At 31.1% G+C, this 11326-nt stretch overlaps 1 protein-coding gene across 1 annotated transcript in view; it reads left to right on the top strand.

Moving 5' to 3' along the window:
• The first annotated feature begins 1801 nt into the window (after positions 1 to 1801).
• Positions 1802 to 11326, top strand: part of LOC130669019 (focal adhesion kinase 1) — a 51875-nt gene continuing 42350 nt past the window's right edge. Inside the window, exon 1 of the mRNA XM_057471668.1 lies at positions 1802 to 2162. The gene's annotated coding sequence lies outside the window, so the exon portion shown is untranslated. The remainder of the gene's footprint in view (positions 2163 to 11326) is intronic.

Below are 11326 nucleotides of genomic sequence, written 5' to 3'. Positions count from 1 at the left end.
TTTCTATTCGAGCCTCAAATCATCAGATGTCTGAAAAAAATCTTCCTTACTGGCTACCGTTAATAAAAAGAGCGGGAAAGCGGGAATTCAAAAAACTCTACGCGGTCTACGCGGTTAGTTAGCATACAGGGCATATTAATTATTAATTAATTATTCTTATTACTTGCGCGGTAAATTTGAATATTTGAAAAATAAATTATTAAAAATTGGAGAAAATTTTAAATTGTACGTCAAAATAAAATGGTGGCAGAATATGACAGAAAAATATTTAAAATTAAAAAAAAACACGCAAGTGTTTAAACAAACCTTGGTAAGGAAATAATATGCAGAAGGATGTCCTAATACACTTGGAGATTTAAATTAAATTGCTCCAAGTATATTCCAACTAAACAAACGTCACTTGACTGCTATTTCCCCACCAGACGATGCCAGATGATTTTACTCAGGAACGAGGAAGTTATCAGCATCAGCCATCAGCAACACTTTACTGTACACTTAACACTTTTCACTAGCACTGAACACTTCACAACACCACAGACACTTTGCACAGTATAAATTTTACAAATACTGGACATTTTAATTAAACAATTACTATGAGAAATAAATTTTATGGATAATTCCGCGAATTAACTGCAATACTGTGTTTTAATTTAAACGTAAAGAATGATCTGGATTACAACTGACGCTATCGAACCGCCAGTTTATACAAAGCAATCGATTTTGCTGCGATTTTCAAAATTGCAATTTAATAATTTTATCAAAATTGATTTGTGCCAAATGGTGGCAGATTATGACAGAAAACTATTTAAAATATTAAAAAAAAACACGCAAGTGTTTGAACAAACCTTGGTGGGGAAATAATATGCAGAAGGGTGTCCTAATACACTTGGAGATTTAAATTAAATTGCTCCAAGTGTATTGCAGCTAAACAAACGTCACTTAACTGCTATTTCCTCACCAGACGATGCCAGATGATTTTGCTCAGGAACTTGGAATTTATCAGCATCAGCCATCAGCAACACTTAACACTTGCACTGAACACTCATCACTTTACACTAAAACTGATCGCTTCACTACACCACAGATACTTTACAAAATTTAAATTAATAAAAGATAAATTTTACAATCACTGCACAATTTTACACGACGCACACAATACTGTGTTTCTATTCAAACGTAAAGAACAAAGAAAGATCTGGACCACTACTGCCATTGTCGATGATACTGACTGCCGCTATCGAACCGCCAGCTGATACAAAGCAATCGACTTTGCGATTCATCGACCGCCCCCCCCCCCCTACACTTTAGCAAACAATTGAACGTTGAATACAACAACGCGCAGTAGCGCCTCTTTGGCGCGAAATTTCAAAATTGAAATTTAATAATTTTATTAATATTTAATTGTGTCAAATTATATCAATTAGATTAAAAAGTATACTCGAAATATTTCATTTTCATCAATAATTTAATAATTATTCTTATAACTTGCGCGGTAAATTTAAATATTCGAAAAATAACTTATTAGAAATGGGAGAGAAATTAAAAATCGCAAATGAAAATAAATTAGCGGTAGAATATGATGGAAATATTTGAAATATTAAAAAAAAAAAATTACACGCAAGTGTTTCACGTAAAAACCGTGCTGTTACAGTAGTGCTGCAGCTGCTCGCAGCGCATTTTAGAATCCACTCACAGTTGGTCAAAACACTTCCGGTCATCCTCCGTTGATGTCTGGACTCTTGGCGCCATCTTCTTGACGAAGTTTAAACTTCAAAGTCATCGGTTTTATTATTGACAGATCGCGATTCGAATATGGCGCCGAGTGTTTACGACAACTGATCACTGTTAGTCGAAATCGTGCTCGTGTGCACTTTACATCGTCGTTATAAAATTATTTAAATTACAAATTAATAACCTGACGACTCCTAATTACTGGAAAAGTAAAAATAAACACATAATAAGTTACATAAATCTATAATATTTATTTTAAATTAAAAGTATTAATCTGGTGAGTGAATTGTTACTTTAAATTCCAAGCAAAAGTAAAGCACGTTACCTCGGGCTTTACTTTTTTTGACGTTTTTTACACCAGTGGAGTTTTTAAAATTGTAATAAAAGGATCCGGGAAGGTGTCTGTTGAACGTCGTGTCGGAGTAAATATCGTGAGTACTTTGTAAATAATATTTATTATTCCTTTTACTATGATATTAATAACCATAATTATTATTTATATATTTATTTATTTATTATAATCCTCGAGTTCTACAGTAAAATAATTCATAGTGACGTTGAATCAGAGCAGAGATGAGAGAGAATTATCGATCCCTTGTCCTAAATTCTCAGAGGTCAATGGACCTCGCGAGATATTTTATCCCGAAGGATTTATGCCGCCATATTTAACATCCTTTTTATTAAATATTTAATAAAATTATTTTATTTTTGTATCTACTCCAATCTAGTTGTCTACTACTAGCGCTGATATATAACTTATTTATTCTTATCTCCGGGCCGGTATAATTTCCGATTACGCGAATCATGTTACATAAAGTGCTGCACCTGCAGCAGCTCGAATCACCTTCTATTAGTACACCGAGTATCATATATAATGATGTTTAGTTTCATCATATCTTTATCTCCCATTCCTGCTGTTGCTGATTAATCTTTTGTCCAGACTCGATTAAGTCAAGTGAGATTGAGTACTAAGGGCCTGACTTATTACCCTTTTTTTTAAATCCCTTATTACATATTTTCTTTATTAATCTCCATCATCACTGCCATTACTATCATCATCAATTATCTATTAATGAATGTAACAAGACTAGTGAATTAATTTACTCTGCATACGGAGTAATTAAATTACAATAAATTATTTGGTCAATGACTGCAGGAAAAAGGGACAAAAAATCTCCATAAGTTTTTTTTTTTATTCTTATTATCATTATTACTGTAAGTTTTTTTTATGATGGGCTGTCCTTATTAAAAAGGTCTAGACTGTAATATGAGTCATAAAAAATAAGACCGATCAGTGATCACAAGACATCTCGGACTCGGACGATGGTTTTTTGCTGGCAAACCGAGTCTGTGTTGATTGTATTACATATATGTATATTTATATATATATGATGGCTTGTTAATTGGAAAATGTCCTTGCAAATTGACCTACTGGTTACTAATACGTTTAGATTACATGCAGTTATGTTTTATTTGAAGCATTGTATACATTTTTTTTTCACTCGTATGTTGGATTAGATTCTGCTTTTTAGATACTCGTTAATTAATTGTTTTAAAAAAAATTTATAGTTATCATTTATCAAAATTATTACGGCGCTTCTACACTTGAGAGTTAGAAATGACAATGAAAAAAGTAAACAGTAAAGATTACGGTGATAACAGATAATTTATGTTTTGTTATCATTGATTTAGTAGATATTGTAATGAAACAAATTATACAAACTCTTATTTTATTTACACAAGTATTTATTTATCTTTGTTTGTATTTATTAGGAGTATTAAGTGATCAATTTAAAGAGTCATTTGAAAATTAGTTACACAATTTCAACTCGCGTACCTGCTCGGAAGTCGTGCTGATGTTCCGTGACTGCAATAAAATATTTAAATAAATAGGAAATAGAGGGAAAGGAAGCAAGGGGGTTTAAGGGAGAGTAGATATAATTTAATATATACATATATAAGACGGTTGATGAGACTCGATGAAGGAATGACAGTAAGCCACGCATGTACGGTGTCTCCTTACGGCTGTCGTGGTTCTCAACACGAAATCCTATTTTTTAATTAATTTTTTCTGGTCCGATGCCTTGTGGTCTATTGGCGGGATTATCATATATTCAAATAAAATGACTATTATTGTGCCTAGGTAAATTGTGGAGCCGCAATTGAGCCGGTATCCGCTGAAATTAAGCCGACAATTATTTTCTCGTTTTACAATTTCAAGGATATATAAATGTATAGCATGCTTGAGCCGGTTTTTGTACTCATGAAAACATTAAAACTTATTTCAAAAGGAATTTTGTTTAACGCGTAAGTTGTTTGATCCATTTTCAGAGTCTCCTTGAAAAAACAAGTCATTGTTTTAGTTTTATTTTCGGCTTTTTTTAATTTTTTATCATCATTGTGTACTCCAATTTGTTTTATTTTTAGTACTTATTTATAGTTTTAAGTATAAGATTAAATATTTATTTAAATATCAAGTTATTTAGTTTCGATCAAAATTATGAAATCACCACGAGGTGGCCAATGGGTAAAATCTTCTCGTACGCAGGTGTCAGAATTAATATATATTGCAGTCAAGGTATTTGCATCTACTCTATTCTTAGTTATTGGGTCAATATATAATAGAAACTTCTAAGAATTATTTTGATCTACGTCAATATTTTATTTACCAATAGATTAAATTTGTGTCGGACCAGTGGGAACTTTAAATAAAAATGCCTTTGATGTAAAAAGTGTTACCATGTATTTAAAATATAAAATTAATAAGGATACCTTATATTGACAAGCACAATATCGAACTAAAAACTTATTATTCTTCGTCGAACATGTAGAGTATTTTATTCTAACGGATGTGGTCAAGTGTAAAGACACCTCCGGTTTTTTGTTGTCTTCCTTTGGTGTGTCAGGTGTGTATTGTTAGTGTTAAATTTTTATCTTATATCCGTTTCTATAAAGCAACTCGTTATATACTAGAGTACATGTACCAAAAGGGTCAATTTTTATACGGATGCAATTGTGTGTCCATCGTCGAGTGATTTCCTATCGGCTATAGATTGTCACGAGACGAAACTTGAATTCCATTCATATATATATATATATATATACATACTGTCTGTGTATTCTCTTCTCAAAGTGTGTGTAGGAGGCATCAGGGATTTATCCTCGCCTCACTGTAATTTTCTCTTATTCTCTCGCCTTGTACTATTGCACCGCTGGTTGCTGATGATGCCTCCTCCTGTACCCAATCTTGTCCGCACGGAAATTGAGATAAATCCAATAAACTTCGAATGATTGCGCAATCCATTCTACATACATATACATACATACATACATACATACATACATATATATATAGAGTTACGGTAGAAAAAAGCTGATGGTAACTATATTTGAACGATTTTCTCATATGCTCATTTTTTTTTATCAATCAACTTTATAACCTTTTATTATAAAGATCGAGTGGCTTTCCCGGACTCATCAAAGTCGTAATAAAATTTATCCGTTACTTCAAGCCTGTTGTCTTTATTGAATGAAAATAATTTTAAAAATAAGTAATAAATAATAATAATAATTTATATTACAAACAAATAAAATCAATTGACCGTGATTGAGAATATCGCGATGAAAAAAATAAAAAGCAAGTCCTCGAATCGCAATACAATATACATGAGCAAGGCGAGAGTTTAATTGGCCGTTTGGCGTTAAATTGACAAAGTCAAACCCACTACATCTGCTTATAAATACTTGAATACTTGAATGTTATTCACAATTGCATCAAATGAATCGAAGAGCCAATCAGACAATTGCCTGACGTCTCTTATAAGTGGGAAACAAAAGTTTGTAATATAAATTAATGTAACACGAGCACACAAACTGATGTCAGTAATAAGGACAGGAGAGATAATAAAGTTTATAGAATGAGAAATAATGGTAACTGGTGTCGAGATAACGTTTCATAGTTAGAGAACTCTTGAGGTGAGGGTTTTCTCGCGTTAGTACTTCCGTTGCGCGAACAAACCATCTCCATGTTAGCAGCTAGCACGACTCCAAGCCCACCGACACTACACACGATGCGATCCAATGCAATGCAAAACCAAGAACCCTTGATGCACACCGTATACCATCACACTTGTTAGCTTGATTGTATCAGCAACTTTACCACGGCAATTAGCAACGACTCGATAAACTCAATGGATCTCTGATGTCTGAGCTTTTTCACCTGCCGCAATAACCGTACTCATATTCACAATACATATGTATTCAAATAATATGACTAATGCTCCAGTTTCATTACAATGACAATGACAATGACGATGTTGATGATGCTCTGAAAAACCTACACATGTATATCATTCATTGTCATTATAGTCTTTGTTATCGATGACTGTTATCATTATTTTAATTCTCAATCAAAACTCCTTATCGTCGATAATCGCAAATATTTGCCTTAGTACTGAATGTTTAAATAATTTATACTTCTTTGTTCTATTATTATTGTGCATTTATATTTTGTTAATTTACAAGACATTTGTAACACTTAACGTTAATACTGAACAAAAAAGGAAATCCGGTCAAAAAAATATAAAACGTGACATAGAGTAGAGTACAAACACTTAACTCTTTTACTTTACTCTCTATTGCTTTACTGACGGCGTTACTCATATCAACGTTTATTGTTTTTAATCTCTCTGTAAGTTATTAACTTAGAATTTTTATAACTTAAATAAATACCTACGCAGAGAAGAGAAAAGACAAATTGCTTGGAGTTTTATCGTGGGTTAGTTGGAACATGGATCTACTGTATAGCGAAGGGTGGGAAAGGGACAATGGGATATCCTTATTTATAAATTAAAAATATGGAGTAATAGAGCGGTTACTATATATATATATATATATATATATATATAGGGGGGGGGTCAAAACGAGGTACTTAACGAAATACTAAGTTTTCGATGACTCAAATCCGCCAAATCTTTTTTTTTTATATTCAAAGTAAATAGAAAAAATTTTCAATTACCGTTAAAAAAAAAATTATTTTTGCGGGCAAAATGGGGCACCCTTATAATAAGTGAAAAAAAAAATTTCTGGACATTAAATAAATTTGATTAAATTAAATTTTTTTGTAAGTATTTGTAGGAAATTTATAATGAGTGGCCCTAGGAACAGAATATTTGCTACAGTAAATGAATATGACAATGATCTAAACTTTTTCGATAGTAGTTACGCTACTTTTAAAAAAGCAGTATCAAAAATGTTGAGTGATTTCTAAATATGTAATTTTGTATTATTATTAAACACATGGAGTTAATTATAATTGAGCAATTATTTTTGCGTTAAAATAAATAAATAAATAAATAAATTTACATCAAAAAAATTACATTTTACATAATTATTGGATACAAAGGAAGAAAAAAAATTTTAATAGTTTTTATCATAAAAGTCATTAACTCATTTTTGAAAAAGTTTAACAAAAAAAAATGCAAACAATGCTCAAAGCTTTTTTATTATAAAATTTGGGAGGTACTCCGCTTACCCTCCCCCCTCCCCATATATGTATACAGACACATGTGCATAGATAGTGAATGTATGATAGTAGTAGAGAGTACAAATTGGTGCAAAGTAGTAGTATGTTTAACATAACATGTAGCACGTGGCCTCGTGGCTAAATACACGAGTAGGATTTTACATTTTACACTTACATTGTACATTTATTTTATATGGATGCATGCTGTCCAGCAGAAGCACCAGCAGACCCAGTCCAGTGTTGTCTGAAACCTCCTTTGTCAGTTACCAGAAGCGCAAAGCGTCGGTTAGTCGTCAGCCCGCGGTCGTTACTTTATAAATATGACTCAACTCAACACAACTCTAATGTATGTATAATGCACAACATATATGTAGAGTTGAGTCAAGGAATAACACTGGTGTGAAACTGGGACTGAGACTGGGACTGGGACTGGTGTAGGGCTTCTACATTAACATTATGTTACTTATGCTTATGATGTATGTAATTACGACGCGAGACACCAGCCACTGTTTTATTATTATATATTACATATATATGGTATATGGACGGGAGGATTGTCTTGTTGGTGTCAGTAGGATGGTAACGAGGATGGTAACGAAGCTGCATGGTATTGGTGTTATTGCCTTGGCTATATGTCGCTAACTATTTCTCGAGGATACTCTTCATTATATTTTACTTACGATGCACGTTGATCTGTTTATGTTAGCGCTGATACGATAGATATACCAGGAAATATAATATTGTTTTATGATTTATGATACAGTAGTTATTGATTATCGCTGATGATGCATCTTTATAAACTTTATTTATGCTCAAACTTTGACAAATATATTTTTTTATAGATAAATTTAAATGATTATATGCCTGTCGAACCTTTCATCGTCAAATTTATCTTTCTTTACACTTATTAATTTAAATGGAAAAATATTTTTATGGCCTTTAGAAATTAAGTATAAAATTTCTACACGCAGTTTAATATAAAAGGTAATTAATTATAGTCATACATGGGCACTTTGTAAAAAAATTGTGCAATTAACGTATAGAGAAATTTTTTTACATTCAATATGACATTTATGATACCGTTTTGGTAATTAATTATTTTTTACTGCAGGTTAAAAAAACATTCATTGTTTACTTATGGTTATAAAATAACATCTGAATTTTTTTAATTTTACGCTGCATTACTTCGATTTTAAAAAAATATAAATATTTAGATGTCGTCAGGTATTTTTTTAAAATTTCATTTCGTAATGTTCTGATAGCAGAGATAGTCATTGAACTTTATCCTAATGAGAAGATAAAAAATTTTTAATGAATTCTTAAGTATCTTTCATTAATTGAAAATTTTTTCATTAGGTCATTTTTTTACTAATTACTATACAGATAGATGACTAATATTTTATTTAGCGAATATTTTTAATTAAGATTTAATTTTCTTTTTATAACGAAGGTACGATATGAAATAAAAAGATGAGTTTTTATCACATAAAAAATAAATTTAAAAAATTTTATTTAAAAATACACCGAGATGATTGACCTCAGTATGGTTTAAATTAATAATAAAGTTCAAAGTGTCACTCGTAAAAGTGCTAATAATAATAATGATAATTATTATTATAATATTTACTCTGTTTTTATGATCATCCACACACCTTATAGATAAACAAAGAACAAGAAGTCGCGTGCAAACGGATAAGGGAGCAGTCGGATGTGTGAGGAGGGCGTTACTTATATATATTTTTTTTATAAGTATTTTTATTATATATATATGTATGGTGAGTGTAAGTACTCAGTAGATAAGGCAATCGAGTGGTGTATACTGTATAAGTGTAAAAGAATATAACATAAAAAAAAGAGAGGGAAATGGTTTGGTAGGATAGAGAGAAAGAGGGAAAAGAGAAGTGAAGGATGAGCTTGAATCGTGTGTATGGTAAAACGACAGTAGTTCTTTCGCAGTGAGTGTGATCACATCAACAATCTTCTTTCTGTCATTCTTTATAACTCAGTTTTTTTTCCTCTATTTTTTTTGACTCACTTCACTTAATTTACACAGCCCCCGCGGTCGTTTTTCACGTTGTGATGACTTGTTTACGAGGTTTTTTTTTAATACGTACTGCACAACCCTTAGAGTGAGTGGTGTGTGACAATACATTAAAAAAAATGATAGCTTTCAACGAAAAGTGATATTTTAACAGCAAGGAGTGTCGGTCAACAAGAGGGTGAATTTCTAATTCTTTTTGTCCATCTTCCCGAAAAGGGTTTAAAAAATATTTTCATGTTTTTTTGGCCTTTTATCTTTGGAGGTAAAAAATTTCATTACTGGTGCGGTGATTGTCTTGTCATCCGAAGACTCTGATTACCGCTCCCTGGTTGTCATTCGAGTCAATGAATACGTGATAGTAAACTTTTGTGCTCTGATTCTGATTCTTATTTATATTATCATTGTTTATTTTTTTTTTTATTGTTCATTTGATATGCATTGGATTCAGTCGATACTTAATTTTATTTTATTATTGCAGCAATTATTTATTATCCTATTGACAATTTACTCAATTAAGATGATTAATTTTTAATTATTTATGTACAAATTTACAGCTTACATATTTTCTATAATACACTCAGAAAAAATAATAAATAAAATTATTTATCAACTGAACACTTTTTATTTTGTGATACAATTTTTATGTACACAAATGCAACAATAACTGTCGCAATAAAAAAATGTAACGCATTTTATAAATGATAAAAAAATATATATAACCAAATTAAAGTTATAATAACAATAACACAATATAAATTCATAGGGCCGTATTGTTGATAAAGTAGGATTGTTATAAGATTAATTCTTGTATAAAGTGATACGTGGGAGTGATGTAACCTCGTTTGTGTGAATACTACCCGGTATAAAAGTCAAAACTCTACTCTTAGCTCGTGAATTCAATGAAAATATAAAAGAATAGAAGGAAGAATTATCCGTATAAATAGATGTACAGGGTACAGGAGGGTTTATTACAATATAGTTTAGTACGTAGCCTTTAGTATATAGGGAACTAGTAGTTTTTGTATCCGTTGCATCCCAGTGTGCTATAAAATTAATGGCATTTAACGGATAATTCGTTGGATGGGTATCGAAGGAAAGAGAAGAATGAAAAAAAAAATAACTTAATAGCCATAGAATTATCTATAAAATGTTAGGTCGCAGTCGTATTTTATATTGTATAAAATTTTGGTGTAAAATGGACCCCGAGAACTTTACACAGCCATGTAGTGAGAAATAACGGTGTAAAGTCTTGGTGTAAATTATTTATCTATGGAAATTTTAACACGGTGAAATATACTTTTTTACACCATTGTGTCACTCGTTATGATTTTGATTAATGAGCAACAAATGATCATTGAATATTTTTAACTAAATCAATTTTATTTAGACATTAAACAGTATTTTGAACATGTCATTATTTTTCCTAACGGTGTTAAAATTTTGAAATCACCGCCAAAATTTAACTCGATCTTTGGTGTAATTTTCACATCTAAATTTTTACACCGTCAAAAATTGTATACCATAGGCTTTAATCCGAATGAAAAAGATGCACATCGCGGTGGCCAAACATGTGTCTGTATTTATATGTGTGATTGTATGAGTTTGGACGTGTGTGCTGTAGCCAAAAATACAAAATGTATTTTTACCATACTTTGTACACCAGGGCCAACACTCTACACGACGTCATAATATAACAAGAGCGGTTTAAAAGTCGTTATAATATACCAGTGAGAATTACCAGATCGATGATAATAACGTTTGATGTATAATATTAAACTCTTATTCAAACGATAATTGGTGCTTATGGTAATTTTTAAAAATACTAAAAACGTCTATTTAATTTAGTACTACTTAGGTAAATTACTTTTTTATATTTTTATTTATTTATTATGTATGTATGTATTTAGTAGTTTAGTGATAATTATAGTGAGTGTAGTGCAATGTAGAGAGTAAAGAGGATTGAGAAAATTAAATGGCAAAAAACATTTTGATAATTCCTTAGACATGTGCGCTAGGATCCAAACGAATCC

This window comes from Microplitis mediator, chromosome 5, assembly GCF_029852145.1.
Source record: "Microplitis mediator isolate UGA2020A chromosome 5, iyMicMedi2.1, whole genome shotgun sequence".
In the NCBI taxonomy this organism is placed as follows: Eukaryota; Metazoa; Arthropoda; class Insecta; order Hymenoptera; family Braconidae; genus Microplitis; species Microplitis mediator.
Note: the sequence above shows the minus strand (reverse complement) of the source record. Positions and strands in the feature narration are given on the sequence as shown.